The sequence below is a fragment of the Tiliqua scincoides genome, chromosome 1, assembly GCF_035046505.1.
Source record: "Tiliqua scincoides isolate rTilSci1 chromosome 1, rTilSci1.hap2, whole genome shotgun sequence".
NCBI classification, from domain to species: domain Eukaryota; kingdom Metazoa; phylum Chordata; class Lepidosauria; order Squamata; family Scincidae; genus Tiliqua; species Tiliqua scincoides.
In genome coordinates, this window is record NC_089821.1 from 1972748 (window position 1) to 1989623 (window position 16876).

Consider the following 16876-nt stretch of genomic DNA (forward strand, 5'->3'; position numbering starts at 1 on the left):
AAACCAGTTTGAGTGCTGGAAACAAGTGATTTCCCCACAACGAAGATGCTAGCTGGAGGGGTAGGCAGCCATTGTGTTATGGCTAGTTCTAGAGTAGGACCAATTGGGCTCAGCTTGAGGGGCCCAGGGCCATGAACTGGCCCATGAGTGTCCCCTGAGAACGCAGGCAGAATCCATATGGATGAAGTCAGGAGGCAGAGATGGTGATGCATCTGGGCCACCACAGCCATCTTCTTCCAGAAACCTCCCTAACTGCAAAGGAAATCATCCCTCTTGGGGAAAGGATTCTCATTTTCAAATGGGGCAGCAGCATCATTGTGTCTTTCAAGTAAACACCCACACGGATACTGCCTTCTCTCAGTGACCTTTCCATCAGCAAATTCCAGCACCAGCACCAGAGTCCCCATCGTCACAGCCACTCTCTTCACTTCCCACTTATCTTGTGGGGATGGGAAATTTTGTGCAATGGGAAAATGTTTGTGTACATCTCCCTTCAAAGATTCAATTATTTCCTCCCTCCCCAGCACCTTGAATGCTTGAACAGCAGATACCAGCTGCTTGGAACTTTTGGAAATACAGTTAGTTCTCTTTATATGCGAATTCACTATCCATGAATTCTCTTATCTGCAAGGGGCAGAACTGCCACCTCTCCCTCTCTCTCTCTCTCATTATTTGTGACTCTGTTCTCATTATTCGCACATACTGTGCTGGTGTACTCGGGGCAGGGGGGGAGCTCAGCCCAGCTACAAGCACTCAGGTGGGGCAAGAGGTTGTGGGAGGAGGTGGAGGAGAAGAGACAGTAACCTGACAGTACTGGTTTTCTGCATCAAATGGGCTTTGGTAGTGGCCTGTGGGGAACACATCTGTGCCCACTTCCAGACTTGCCCTACCATCTTGGGCATCATCTTGAGGACTCCAGCGGAATCTTCACAACCATGGCAATGACGAGAGGCTGATGATAAGAAGTCTCTGGAAGGCTACCTGAAGGCTGTTCTGGGACTGGGATAAGCCCGGGGAAGGAGTCAAGAGACAGGTGGAGGAGGAGGACAGGTGAAGCAATCACCTTCCCACTTGCTGAATTTTGAGGCCTCTATTATTGGGCCACTAGGCGAGGGATAGCCAGCATGGAGGAGGAAGCATCAGATGTTGGAAATGTTGATGAGCTCTCGCCCACCACCCAGCCTTATAGACTTCAATTTAAGATTCAGGTTCATAAAGTTCGTAGGGTGTATGGTGAAGGGGGTTCCCTGGAACCTAGTCGCATTTTCCCCATAGGGTCCATGATTCAGTATCTGCTAATTCGGTATCCACAAAGTCAGTGATTCTCAATTTTTTAGCAATGGGACCCACTTTTTAGAATATGTCAGGACCCACCAGAAGTGATGTCATGACCAGAAATGACATCATCAAGCAGGAATATTTTTAAAATCCTAGGCTGCAATCCTACCCACATGTACCCAGGAGCAAGTCCCATTGACTATCATTATTAAAAGCATATACAGAATAGCCTGTTAAAAGTATGGATCTGTAATATTTCCCCAAATGTAATCACATACCAAGGTAGCATTGTCTAAAATATTAAAAACAAAATATTGAAATGAATTGTGACCCACCTGAAATTGGCTCACGACCCACCTCGTGGGTCCTGACCCACAATTTGAGAAACACTGTACTAGGTTTCCCAGGAACCCAACCCTAGCAGATAATGAGAACTGACTGTATAGTTCTCCAGCAGTGCACCTGACATTCGTATTAAAGACATTGATGCTTTGGAGAACTACATTTCCCAAGATCCCTGGTGCCTACCATGCTGCATTTGTGACATTTCGGAACATGACTTGGAAAAATCTTCATCACATCCTCATTTAGCTTAGTTTGCTGGGCCCAGTTTTGAATTGAGCTGAGAGACACAGAAGAAAATCAATGTATATTTGGTGGTGAAGAAATGAAGCAATCAAACTTCACCAATAACCATTTTGTATGAGAGGCTTTAAGAAGTTCGCAAGTTCAACATTAATGCATTTTCTCATGTGCAAAGGAATGAATGTCTACATCCTCTTTCTTGAATATCTACATATGACAAACAATTTAGTTGTGAATTGGTCTCTTTTTTCTTAACCTTCTGTTAACTTTTTATATTCTGTTTCTAAAAGAAATAGTTTTAGACTGTAATTCGCATTTAAAAGAGCTAGAATAGATTTCTTGGATGGGAAAAATGGTAGGTATTGGGGGCAGCACCTGTGGCCAGGTGAGGAGAGATGCAGGCGCTGGGAAGACCCCATGCTCCTTGCATTTAGTGCTGCTGGTTCTCATCTCCTTAAGATGGCAGCTGTGTAATTGCAGTCCAGGCAACACAATTGGGGAATTTTAAGTACAATAGAAGAGGAGGGCAGCGCGGCACCCATTTCCAAAACCAACAAAGAAAGTGAAGTGAACCTCAAAATGGGCTCACACCTATATGTTGAAGCACTTCAGGAAATTGGTTCTGCCTGCTGCATTTTAAGCAAGATGCCACTCCTCATCAGAGGCAGGTAGCATTTCTTGTCTTGCGCATGAGCAGTTCTCTCTTGAAGGCATTTTTGCTTCCCCTTTGATTTGACAGCATGCTGCAAACTGGGGCAATCCCAGCCCAGCCCAGGAAGCCAGCACCGTTATTATTGTGGTCTCAAAGGACATCATTCCCAACTATGAAGCGCAAAGCACAGGTTCCATGATGAAAACCTCACATTGTTCTGTATAACCACACACAACATGCTTATATCACTGTTTTATTCTAGACCAAGTCACCTGGGTCAAGACAGAGAATCCAGGCACATGCCAGCTCCATGTGATTCTCACACTATGACAGTCTGATGCTGGAAGTCACCCAACTATGAGCACCTTGGCCTGGGCTCTCCAAGTCAGGCTCCAGGGTGGTGCTGCACATGCCACTCAGCACTGTTGCTCCTTCAAGGCTGGCCTCTGTGTATCAAGGCTGCCCTGGCTTCAAACTGCTCTCCTTGGTCTGAGCAATGCACCTTGCCTGTCAGCTCTTCTTCCTTGATTGGTGCACTGAATCCCCCCCCCAACCTGATTTTGATAACATGCCTGCTTCTGATCCTCCAACATTGTCATGGAAACCAACCCCAACCTGGTTGTGATCACACATCTGCTCCTGACTCCCCTTACAACTTCTGTTGCTGCATCGGCACTTGGCCCATTTAGAACATAAGAAGAGCCCCGCTGGATCAGACCAAAGGCCCATCAAGTCCAGCTTCCTGTATCTCACGGTGGCCTATCAAATGCTCCAGGGAGCACACAAGACAACAGACACAATCTACGTCCCAGTGCCCTCCCCTGCATCTGGCAATCAGAGGCAGCCTGCCCCTAAAACCAGGAGCTTGCACATACCTACTATGACTTGTAATGACGCGTAATTGATTTTTCCTGCAGAAATTTGTCCAATCCCCTTTTAAAGGCGTCTAGGCCAGATGCCATCACCACGTCCTGTGGCAAGGAGTTCCACAGACCAACCACATGCTGAGTAAAGAAATATTTTTTTTGTCTGTCCTAACTCTCCCAACACTCAATTTTAGTGGATGCACTATACTTTTGTATTGGCAACCTTCAGTCTCGAAAGACTATGGTATTGCGCTCTGAATGGTGGTTCTGGAACAGCGTCTAGTGTGGCTGAAAAGGCCAATCCGGGACTGACAATCCCTTCCACACCGGGAGCAAGTGCAGTCTGTCCCTGGTCTGTCTCCCTGGCTATGGGCCTTCCTTCTTTGCCTCTTAGCCTCAGACTGTTGGCAAAGTGTCTCTTCAAACTGGGAAAGGCCATGCTGCACAGCCTGCCTCCAAGCGGGCCGCTCAGAGGCCAGGGTTTCCCACTTGTTGAGGTCCATCCCTAAGGCCTTCAGATCCCTCTTGCAGATGTCCTTGTATCGCAGCTGTGGTCTACCTGTAGGGCGCTTTCCTTGCACGAGTTCTCCATAGAGGAGATCCTTTGGGATCCGGCCATCATCCATTCTCACGACATGACCAAGCCAACGCAGGCGTCTCTGTTTCAGCAGTGAATACATGCTAGGGATTCCAGCACGTTCCAGGACTGTGTTGTTTGGAACTTTGTCCTGCCAGGTGATGCCGAGGATGCGTCGGAGGCAGCGCATGTGGAAAGCGCTCAGTTTCCTCTCCTGTTGTGAGCGAAGAGTCCATGACTCGCTGCAGTACAGAAGTGTACTCAGGACGCAAGCTCTGTAGACCTGGATCTTGGTATGTTCCGTCAGCTTCTTATTGGACCAGACTCTCTTTGTGAGTCTGGAAAACGTGGTAGCTGCTTTACCGATGCACTTGTTTAGCTCGGTATCGAGAGAAAGAGTGTCGGAGATCGTTGAGCCAAGGTACACAAAGTCATGGACAACCTCCAGTTCATGCTCAGAGATTGTAATGCAGAGAGGTGAGTCCACATCCTGAACCATGACCTGTGTTTTCTTCAGGCTGATTGTCACTCCAAAATCTTGGCAGGCCTTGCTAAAACGATCCATGAGCTGCTGGAGATCTTTGGCAGAGTGGGTAGTGACAGCTGCATCGTCGGCAAAGAGGAAGTCACGCAGACATTTCAGCTGGACTTTGGATTTTGCTCTCAGTCTGGAGAGGTTGAAGAGCTTTCCGTCTGATCTGGTCCGGAGATAGATGCCTTCTGTTGCAGTTCCAAAGGCCTGCTTCAGCAGGACAGCGAAGAAAATCCCAAACAAGGTTGGTGCAAGAACACAGCCCTGCTTCACTCCGCTTCGGATGTCAAAAGGGTCTGATGTGGAGCCATCGAAGACAACAGTGCCCTTCATGTCCTTGTGGAAAGATCTGATGATGCTGAGGAGCCTGGGTGGACATCCAATCTTGGGGAGAATCTTGAAGAGGCCATCCCTGCTGACCAGGTCGAAAGCCTTTGTGAGATCTATGAAGGCTATAAAGAGTGGCTGTCGTTGTTCCCTGCATTTCTCCTGCAGTTGTCTAAGGGAGAATACCATATCAGTGGTGGACCTGTTGGCTCGGAATCCACACTGCGATTCTGGATAGACGCTCTCTGCAAGTACCTGGAGCCTCTTTAGTACAACTCGGGCAAACAGCTTTCCTACAACGCTAAGGAGAGAGATGCCGCGGTAGTTGTTGCAGTCACCCCTGTCACCTTTGTTCTTGTACAGCGTGATGATGTTTGCATCCCTCATGTCTTGAGGTACTCCACCTTCTCTCCAGCAGAGACAGAGGATTTCATGCAGCTCAGTGACGATGACCTCTTTGCAGCATTTTAGGACTTCAGCAGGGATGCTGTCTTTTCCAGGTGCCTTGCCAAAGGCAAGGGTGTCCAGGGCCACGTGAAGTTCTTCTAGGGTTGGTTCACTGTCAAGCTCTTCCAGCACAGGCAGGCACTCAATGTTGTTCAGTGCTTCTTTGGTGACTACATTTTCTCTGGAATATAGCTCAGAGTAGTGCTGCACCCAGCGTTCCATCTGCTGCGCCCGATCCTGGATGACCTCGCCTGTGGCAGACTTCAGAGGGACAATTTTCTTCTGTGTTGGACCTAGGGCCTGCTTGATACCATCATACATCCCCTTGATGTTGCCCGTGTCAGCTGCTATCTGTATCTCGGAACAGAGCTGGAGCCAGTAGTCGTTAGCACATCTCCTGGCAGTCTGTTGGACTTTGCTGCGAGCAGTTCGGAGGACCTGCAGGTTGTGCTCACTGGGACAGGCCTTGTATGCTGCTTGAGCTCTCCTCTTTTCCTCAATGACTGGTGTCAACTCCTCAGAGTGGGCTTCAAACCAGTCTGCCGCCTTGTTGGTCTTCTTGCCGAATATGGACAAGGCGGTGTTGTAAACGGTATTCTTGAAATGTTCCCATCTGTTGGATGCGTTTGCGTCGGCCGGGCCTGGAAGAGATTCCTCAAGCGCTTGTGCAAATTCCTCCACTTTTCTCTGATCCCGGGTCTTGCTGGTATCAATGCGAGGTCTTCCTTCCTTTTTCGTGTGATACAGTCGCTTTGTTTGCAGTTTCACTCTGCTGCACACCAGGGAGTGGTCAGTGTCGCAGGCAGCACCATGATAACTGCGTGTGATCTTGATGCTGGGAAGGCTGGAGCATCTGGTGAGGATCAGGTCGAGCTGGTGCCAGTGCTTTGATCTTGGATGTCTCCAAGAGACTCTATGTTGGGGCTTTGTGTTGAAGAACGTGTTGCTGACACAGAGACTGTGATGACAGCAAAACTCTAGCAGGCGTTGGCCATTTTCATTCATCCTCCCAGTGCCAAACTGACCTAAGCAAGTGGGCCCACATGCACTATACTATATTTTCTAAATTTTCACTTTCTATGAAACATAAACTTACTTCAATTACTCATTAATATTACAGCCAAATAATCTAATTACCAAAGTATAACATATAAAACAATTCCTCCATCTGCTTCTAACTCTTCTACTCATTTATATATTTCTTATATCAAATATAATAGATTTTTCCTAATTCCCCATAATATATTTTCTAAATATTCACTTTTTATCATTTAACATAATAACCACCTATAAAACAATTCATCCACATGCTAACATTTCCAGCTATTTTTTCTAATTCATTCCAATTCATATATATCAATTTCGTATGTATTTTTTTAAGTAAATTTAAACCAGTTATTAACTAAATAAAATCCTCCAATTTTCTTTAACCCTCAGGTTAACCCTCAGGTTTCTTTTTCTTTCTTTCCATTTTTTTCTCCTGTAATATCTTTAATATTTATCTCCATAACAGAATCCAATAAGCCCACACTTTCTTGTATAAGGTATGTTCATTCTTCCAGTTATCTGGGATAAGTTTTCTTGTTCCAACAAATTTTGTATTTTGTGCATCCATGTTACTCTCTCCATCTTCTCTATTTCAATCTACATCAGCGTCCCCTCTAGATCCTGTTGATTTTCCACTCTTCTAATTTCCGTATCCATTGTTCTGATGATGATTTCATCCCTCACCATCATCTTTTCCGCTTTCTCCTTCTGTGTATCTTCTACTTGTTTCTTCACATCTTCCAGCTGTTCCTTGCACACATCTATCTGTTGAGAGAGAGAGTCTTTAAACTTGCCTGAATCTGCAAGGACCAACTCAACTGCTGTCTTCTCATTGTGAGCAATTTTTCCAAATTTTTAAGGATCGTTTGAGTCCAAATATCTGGAACAGGCTTCATCTTGCAAGTTCTCTCTAATCCACAAGATGTCCACAGCGTATTATTCGCCTTACTTCCACCACATGTTTTTTCAATCAGGCATGCTTTGAATTTTTCTTACAGATAACAGTGTGATTAATGGAGAAAAACAAAACAAAAGAAACAGTTTCAAGGAGACAAAAGTCTTTCAAGTTTAATAAAAATTATGTCCACAAGTAATTCTGGATTTTAGTCCACACACCAAATTATATTTATAATTATAATCCACGACCAATTTATTCCACTACAAAGATAAAAAGCACTTTCAACATCCTTAAAAAGTTTCTCATTAATGCCTTCAGTGTATCCAGGGCTTTTAACCAAATCAGTCAATCAAAGCTGGGGACAATATTAACACATACTTACCTTAATTTTCAAACTTTATGCTTCATGCTTTTTCTTCCATATGGTATCTTAGCACGGAGCTAGCAGCTTGATTGCAGACACTGCACCTCCCCCAATACTGTCCCTGACAATTAGGTGGGGAGAAGAAAGCCCCCCCCCACACACACACACACACCAGTCAGGCTTTCAAAATATCTGGTACCTGCACCGTGGACAGATCTTCTCTCTCCTGATAAAGATCTTCAGATCCTCTTCAGACCTGCAGTTTTTTGGGGGGAAACAGACTTTCTCAGGAGCCCCTGGAGAGATGTCTGTTCATGGACTGTTGGCTCTTCCTCCTCCCGAGTCTGCTCATCTCTTGACACCACCACAGATGGCCCTATTGCAGGAACCATCAACTTCGCCAGCAGTGGTAGTGACCCACCACAATTTTTCTGTTGAGCCCAGTTCTGATTGAGATCAGGATAACTGTCTGCGGCTGGCAGTCCAGAGGAAAATCAACACACTTTTGTTTTGGCAAGTACTTAACTAGCTATTTCTGCTTTGACTCCTCAGTGTGGATTACGCTACTGATATATTTATTTATTTATTTATTTATTTATTTTTCACATTTTTATACCGCCCTTCTTCCAAAGAGCTCAGGGCGGTGTACACAGCTGCTCCCCTCCTTTTGTCCTCACAACAACCCTGTGAGGTAGGTGAGGCTGAGAGAAAGTGTGACTGGCCCAAGGTCACCCAGGAAGCTTTGTGGTTGAGGAGGGATTTGAACCTGGATTTTCCAGGTCTGAGTCCACCTCCCAAACCACAACACCACCCTGACACTCTCTCTCTCTCTCTCTCTCTCTCTCTCTCTCTCTCAATATATATATATATATATATATATATATATATATATATATATATATATATATATATATATATATATATATATTTGTTTTGTTACACTGGTCTTGAGTTGTAGCATCCATTTTGTGTTTAATTTTTATTTTGATGCTTTGAGCTGCCCATTAGGCTTGGAAAAGCTGGTTAAAAATTCCTTTAAAAAGATGTAGGACTGAACAGAGAACCAGACCCAGGTTTAGACCTCCACCATCTACCTGATCATCTGCCCTGTTGGGCCAACGCACTAGCTTAATGTAAGAGATCTTTACAGAAATACAGCAGGTGCACTTGGGCTAAGCAAACCGCCTACATTAAGACCTTCTCCCTGGAAATGTTCCATTAAGCACCTAGTGTTGTGCTCATCAGTCAATAGTGAGAGTTCATATCAGGATATTTACCCTTTTTAAAAGGAAAATCCTTCAACAAGTGCAGAAAACTGCAGAGATGTGAAATTTACATATGAACACCAGACTTGCAGTAAAGCAGAGAATATCTGGCAAATGGCATCAATGGCAATTACTGGGACCATGGTCTTGAACATACAGTGTGAAATGAGAACTCATCCAGACAGTGATTGTGCCCCCCCAATCACATTTAAATCCTAGCATGATCATTTTTCCATAGCACAATTTCTCATCCATTTATAATCAGTGGGACAGACAACTTGTCATGGAGTGGAACCCTGCAGCTGTTTACACCTGAAAAGAAAAATCAGGAATTAAGGAATGCAGTTTTAAAATCACAACAGTGCCGAATACAAAATCTTCAGAAAATGAATATTTTTTTAATTGATTTTTAGCCTGCCATTCTAGGGAGGCATTCAGTTCAAACAATTTGTGGACAGTGAAAAAGTAAATTAACTTGTATGCTGGATGAGTGGAACATGCAAGGAAGTAACGTCTTCAAAGCACTGCAGGCACAAACTGCAACTTTAGAAAGTCACAAAATGGCATGGACTGGATGAGGATTGTGTCACTTGGAACCCTTCACTTTGCAGATGTCATCTAAGAAGCCCATGACATTCAAACCATTAGGTGCTACATGGGCACATATCCCACAAGGTGCTCGTATTTGGATATCTTAAACCCGCTATGGTTTCAGTGCAACTTCCTGCTCTTTTCAAGGCTTTCTCACCACTAGATCTTGTGCTCTCTACCTTTTGCTTATTTCACTTTAATTGAAGCTGAATGAAACCCAGCCAGAGTGATGCACTTTAAGTCCCACTTATTTCAACAGGAGATAGTTTAAGCATATGTTTAACCCTCTTAGTGGAATCAATGGATCTGAGAAAGAACTCAAGTTGAATTGTGCCAGGCTAGTAAATGGAAGGAAGGAATGTACAGGGCCTTGTATTTTTAGTTGCTATATTTAGTTGCAGTCCTACCTGGGCCTTGTGCTACCAAAACTCCCATTCTGGCAGCACAAGGCTCTTTATGGCAGCCTGAAAGTTGGGGTGCTGTTGCATGCCCATAGTCCACTGCTGCAAGCAGAGAGAGGCATAGAGTATGTGGCAGCAGCTCCTAAGGGCTCTACCAATGCTAGTAAGTTGGTGGATGGGGCATGCTGTGGGCTAGGAGGGAGTTTTGGGAGGGAAAGGATCTCAGCAGTATTAGGGTGCGCCAGGATCCTATCACCTCTTTTTCCAACCCACCCCTTCTCCCTCCTCAGACTTACATCAGCTACAAAGCTGTATATATGGGTTTGAGGAGACCACCAGGAGGACTATGCAGAGAGAATCAGAAAATACTTTTACTTACTTATGGCAGGACTCCCGAATGCTGCCGCCCACCACTGGATGCAGCACACACCCCATCAGCACTACTGCACGATCAGTAATAGCAGGGGATAGGACTGGGCAGTCAGGTTTGTATCACTGGTAACCCAGACTCAGTCGCATGCACCCAAGCTGGGAGCAAGTCCCACTGAACATGCTGGAATGTGCTTTCAAGGATGGTACTGTCAGTATGGTACAAGGAACAGAGAAGTGACTTGGGACATGACAGACTCAAGGAGATCATCACTGAGTGATCTTCGACACATCATTCTCTCCAGCAGAGATGTGCGGTAGGAGGGGAGGCAGAGCCTCCCCTCTGGCATCCTTCGAAAAGTGCCCCCACCACATGAGGTGTGCAAGCGCTCACAACCCACATGCTCTGCACATGCGTTGTGAGTGCTGGCATGCCTCATGCAGTGGTGGCGCTTTTCAAAAGATCCCAGTGGGGAGGCTCTGCGTCACCTGCCTCCCCACCCACCACAGGTCCCTGGTCTCCAGACTGTACCTGTCTTCTTGTGAGGCCAAAGTTAAAGAACAATTTCTGCTGTACACCATTTCAAGTCCTTGGTGTGGGGCAGGTGGATGTGAGAGAAAGTAATAAACCTAAATAGGAGAGGAGTGGGAAAGACACGAGTGATGGTGCGTTCAGCAAAGACTCTTCTAAAAGACAGCCAAGTCATTCGACCTGTCTTTGCTCTTCAACATCTGTCCCTTCTTAAATGCATTAGAAAATAGCAATGACACTCTCCGATCTGTCTTGCTGATCTAACTTGCTGGCATGTTGGGGGCTACATCAACTCCCGTGGCACAGGTACCCTTCCAAATCAGGCCCTGTTTTGCATACAAAAACACAACTCGGGAACGAGTTGTGGAAGTGGAACGAGTTTCATGGAAGTGAAAGAACGAACACTGTTCTTTCACTTCCATGAGGTTGTCGTGAGTTGCTTCTTGGACAAGATTCCCTTGAGAACGTGTTCTTAAGTGAAATGAATGGGGAACTTCTATCACAAACAACACCAGTTCTATTCACTGTTTCTTGCATTCAGTGTGTACCTACAGCAGTTCCTGATCCTTCCTTCACATGGTGCTGCTTTTATTTGCGATTACAGAAAGGGAGGACAGCAGCTGCTAGAAGCAGGGCCTTTACGCTGCTTACCCCTGTGACTGTAGACCCATCTTCCTCTTGTAGTATGGATATTTTCCTCTTCTGTTTGCTGTCAGAAAGGGCTGCAGGGCACACTGCTTCAGGTTAGGCTTTGGCTTGATAGATTGATCCTGCTTGCATCCTTGGGATATGTGTGTCTTTTTTTATATGTGTGATTTTAATGATACAACATCTTGTAGGTTGCTTTGAGTTTTGGGAAAGCAGCATCAAAATATTCTAAAAGTGCTTTCAAAACTCCTGGTCTGTAATAAATTTCTTTCAAAAATTCATGCCTCAGGGATTACAAGTATAAGCTCTAGAGGTTTAAAAAAAAAAAAAAGTAATTCAACTCCCATATCTGGGCATGCAGATTTCTGTGTTTGTACTTATAAACCCAGCTATCCATACCTTGGCAAACAAAAACAAGTAGGACTTCAGTAGTTCAATAGAATCCACTCTTCCCATACATTCAAGACACAGGGACAATAACATAAGAACATAAGAACAGCCCCACTGGATCAGGCCATAGGCCCATCTAGTTCAGCTTCCTGTATCTCACAGCGGCCCACCATATGCCCCAGGGAGCACACCAGACAAGAGACCTCATCCTGGTGCCCTCCCTTGCATCTGACATAGCCCATTTCTAAAATCAGGAGGTTGCACATACACATCATGGCTTGTACCCCGTAATGGATTTTTCCTCCAGAAACTTGTCCAATCCCCTTTTAAAGGCATCCAGGCTAGACGCCAGCACCACATCCTGTGGCAAGGAGTTCCACAGACCAACCACACGCTAAGTAAAGAAATATTTTCTCTTGTCTTTTCTAACTCTCCCAACACTCAATTTTAGTGGATGTTCCCTGGGTCTGGTGTTATGTGAAAGTGTAAAGAGCATCTCCCTATCCACTCTGTCCACCCCCTGCATAATTTTGTATGTCTCAATCATGTCCCCCCTCAGGAGCCTCTTTTCTAGGCCGAAGAGGCCCAAACGCCGTAGCCTTTCCTCATAAGGAAGGTGCCCCAGCCCCGTAATCATCTTAGTCGCTCTCTTTTGCATCTTTTCCATTTCCACTATGTCTTTTTTGAGATGCGGTGACCAGAACTGGACACAATACTCAATAATCAATAACACATTGATTCACCTAGCTGAAAAGCTATAGATATAGATTTCCTTTTCCAAAGCAGGTATTTTGAAGACTTCAAACCATTTAATGAACTTAAAATTCCTTTCTGTCTATTTTCCTATCATATCACATGGGCTTATCATGATTAGGTCCGAAGCAAGTAGCCAGGGTTCCAAGGTAAACCGAGACTAGAAATGAATGCAATTTGGCAGACAATGTGGAGTTTTTCCCTTTTCCTGCATCAGCTTTGGAAAGATCAAGAAAAGTACTGAGAGAGGGAAGGATAGCTGGGTACAAAGTAAGAGAAGTGAAAGAAGAGGAACATTTATTCACAGGGGGGCAAACTTCCTCAGGATATGGAAGATTTCACCAAGAACATCAATTGAACCAGAAATAGTAACACACAAAAAAGCCAGAGTGATTCAAATTAGGAGTATTGTGGATGGTCAGAATCACTATATTAAAAAGGAAACCTGTTTTCCCATTTGTTTTCTTTTTGAACATAACCAAGATACCAAAAATTCATTTTGACTCAGTCTTTTATCAATGAGTCAATATTTCACACCCCTTCTTCACCTGCTCAGCCCTTTCCTCATCACCCTCTATCATCTCACCTCAGCACCCCCATCTCAATCCAGCACTCTACTACCAAAGGCATTCACCTCTGCCATTGCTCTGCTCACAGCACACCCCTCCTTGAATTCCTTACCACTCCTGCCTCCAGCATCAGCTCAGGATTCATGCAGTCAGAGCTGCCATGGTCTTGCCTCTCTGCTCTCATGTCAAATGCATCTGTGGCCTTTGCTTCTTAAGCTCCACCACCACCCCATCACCACCCAAAGGACTCTTTCTCCCTCCAAAGACTCCACCCATCTCCTTTGCTGCCCCTTATGCCTTGAACAGGCTTCGATGTCACCTGCCTGATGCCTCTTCTTTGAGGTCCCTCCTCAAAACCAAACTGACCACTCCAAACAGAATCCCTTCTCCCATTGGAAGGAGGGATAGTTGCGAGAGATGCAAGACTCTGTGCTATGACAACAGCACAGATACCACAACTTCCTGTCAGGGCAAGAAGCATAATTTCTACACTCGGCAGGTATCTACCAGCCAGTAGACGTTTATGTGTTCCGGTAGCATACCAGTGGAAATCATAGTGCACCATTCACTAGCGCAATCGTATGCATGTCTGCTCAAAAGTAAGTCTCATTTTGTTCAGTGGGGTGTGCTACCAGGAAATTGTATATAGGATTGCAGCCCAGGAACTGGACAGGATTCCTGCTGGTTCAGCTAGAGTGACCCATCATCAAAAGCTGGTGTCACTAAGAACGTAAGAACAGCCCCACTGGATCAGGCCATAGGCCCAGCTAGTCCAGCTTCCAGTATCTCACAGTGGCCCCACCAAATGCCCCAGGGAGCACACCTGAGAACAAGAGACCTGCATCCTGGTGCCCTCCCTTGCATCTGACATAGCCCATTTCTAAAATCAGGAGGTTGCACATACACATCATGGCTTGTAACCCATAATGGATTTTTCCTCCAGAAACTTGTCCAATCCTGTTTTAAAGGCATCCAGGCCAGATGCCGTCACCACATTCAGTGACAAGGAGTTCCACAGACCAACCACACGCTGAGTAAAGAAATATTTTCTTCTGACTGTCCTAACTCTCTTTTGCACCTTTTCCATTTCCACTATGTCCTTTTTGAGATGTGGTGACCAGAACTGGACACAATACTCCAGGTGTGGCCTTACCATCGATTTGTACAATGGCATTATAATATTAGCTGTTTTGCTCTCAATACCTTTTCTGATGATCCCAAGCATAGAATTGGCCTTCTTCACTGCTGCCGCACTTTGGGTCGACACTTTCATCGACTTGTCCACCACCACCCCAAGATCTCTCTCCTGATCTGTCACAGACAGCTCAGAACCCATCAGCCTATATCTAAAGTTTTGATTTTTTTCCCCAAATGTGCATGACTTTACACTTACTGACATTGAAACGCATCTGCCATTTTGCTGCCCATTCTGCCACTTTGGAGAGATCCTTCTGGAGCTCCTCACAATCACTTCTGGTCTTCACCACTTGGAAAAGTTTGGTGTCATCTTCAAACTTAACCACCTCACTGCTTAACCCTGTCTCCAGCTCATTTATGAAGAGGTTGAAGACCACCAGTCCCAGAACAGATCCTTGGGGCACACCACTTTTCACTTCTCTCCATTATGAAAAATGCCCATTGACACCCACCCTCTGCTTCCTGGACCTCAACCAGTTCTCAATCCAGGAGAGGACCTGTCCTCTAATTCCCTGACTGTGGAGTTTTCTCAGTATCCTTTGGCGAGGGACCGTGTCGAACGCCTTCTGAAAGTCCAGATATATAATGTCCACGGGTTCTCCCACATCCACATGCCTGTTGACCTTTTCAAAGAATTCTAAAAGATTTGTGAGGCAAGACTTACCCTTACAGAAGCCGTGCTGATTCTCCCTCAGCAAGGCCTGTTCGTCTATGTGTTTTGAGATTCTATCTTTGAGGAGGCATCCCACCATCTTACCCAGTATAGATGTTAGGCTGACTGCCTATCGTTTCCCGGGTTCCCCCTCTTTCCCTTTCTAAAGATCGGTGTGACATTTACTATCCTCCAATCCTCTGGCACTGTGGCCGTTTTGAGGAACAAGTTGCATATTTTAGTCAAGAGATCAGCAACTTCATTCTTCAATTCCTTAATAACTCTTGGGTGGATACCATCCAGGTCTGGTGACTTATTGATCTTTAATTTATCAATGAGGTCTGAAACTTCTTCTCTTTTAACCTCTATCTGACTTAACTCCTCAGTTAGGAGGGGCCGTTCGGGCAGCGGTATCTGCCCGAGGTCTTTTGCTGTGAAGACAGATGCAAAGAACTCATTTAATTTCTCTGCCATCTCTAAGTCTACTTTTATTTCCCCTGACCATACCATCTTTCTGAATCAACAGGCTAGGATGAATTCAGAGGGCATGGTTTTACAGGGGCTCCAGGCTTCCCTGCAGGATTGACTGTGGTGATGAGGGATTTCAGCTTGGTGCAGTACCCATGGGGGTCCTGCATGGTTCTCTTCTGTTCCCTCCAATTTTTAACTTGTACCTGAAACCACTGAGGGAGGTCATGTGGGGAGTCATCAATATGCAGACAGCATCCAACTTCTTTTCTGCCACCCCCAGCTGGAGAGATGGGGATGTTCTCAGCCAGGGCCTGGCATCAGTAAAAGGCTGGATAACATGAGCAAAGCAGAAACATTCATAACTAAAACAGTCAAAACTGTGCAGCTGAATGGAGTTTGGGAAGATGGAATAAAACTCCAAGGGCCCTCTTCTGGCAGCTATTGGTTGATTGGCAACCTTCAGTCTCGAAAGACTATGGTATAAGCCTACAGCATCCGGTATTCCCAGGCGGTCTCCCATCCAAGTACTAACCAGGCCTGACCCTGCTTAGCTTCTGAGATCAGACGAGATCAGGCATGTGCAGGGTAACAACTAGTAATACTGCTAGTAAATTTGCTTAAAGAAAAAAAAAAACTTCTACTTCCTTTCCCCCCTTCGCACAACATAAGCTTTCCAAAGTAGCACTTGAATCCATATAAGCTGGAATTCATGTGTCATTCTGCGTGAGTAATTCCATATTGTTGAAACCAGTTGAAGGCTACAATGAGGAGTCATAGGCCTATCAACGAATTAACACGTGTAGCTGGCATTCTGCACACTCAGAATCCCCACACCTTTTCATACTATCACCTGTGTTGGTGCATATGAGGAAAATTCCACACTGCACATTTGGAGGAAGACACACCAAAAATGTGCCATTTTCAGCCTTTTTCGTAGGAACCTGAAATTCAGTGTGGAGCCTGGAGTCCAGGTTTACTACCTGAAACGATATGTTCATGAGCAAGACACGAAAGGGTGTACATAAGAACAGCCCCACTGGATCAGGCCACAGGCCCATCTAGTCCAGCTTCCTGAATTTCACAGCGGCCCACCAAATGCCCCAGGGAGCACACCAGATAACAAGAGACCTCACCGTGGTGCCCTCCCGTGCATCTGGCATTCTGACATAGCCCATTTCTAAAATCAGGTGGTTGCGCATACACATCATGGCTTGTATCCCGTAATGGATTTTAACTCCAGAAACTTGTCCAATCCCCTTTTAAAGGCATCTAGGCTAGACGCCAGCACCACATCCTGCGGCAAGGAGTTCCACAGACCGACCACACACTGAGTAAAGAAATATTTTCTTTTGTCTGTCCTAACCCACCCAACACTCAATTTTAGTGGATGTCCCCTGGTTCTGGTATTATGTGAGAGTGTAAAAATCATCTCCCTATCCACTCTGTCCATCCCCTGCATAATTCT

At 45.3% G+C, this 16876-nt stretch overlaps 1 pseudogene; it reads right to left on the bottom strand.

Annotated features, from left to right (window-relative positions):
• Positions 1-15894: 15894 nt before the first annotated feature.
• On the bottom strand, positions 15895-16020 carry LOC136637305 (5S ribosomal RNA; annotated as a pseudogene).
• Between the last annotated feature and the right edge of the window lie 856 nt (positions 16021-16876).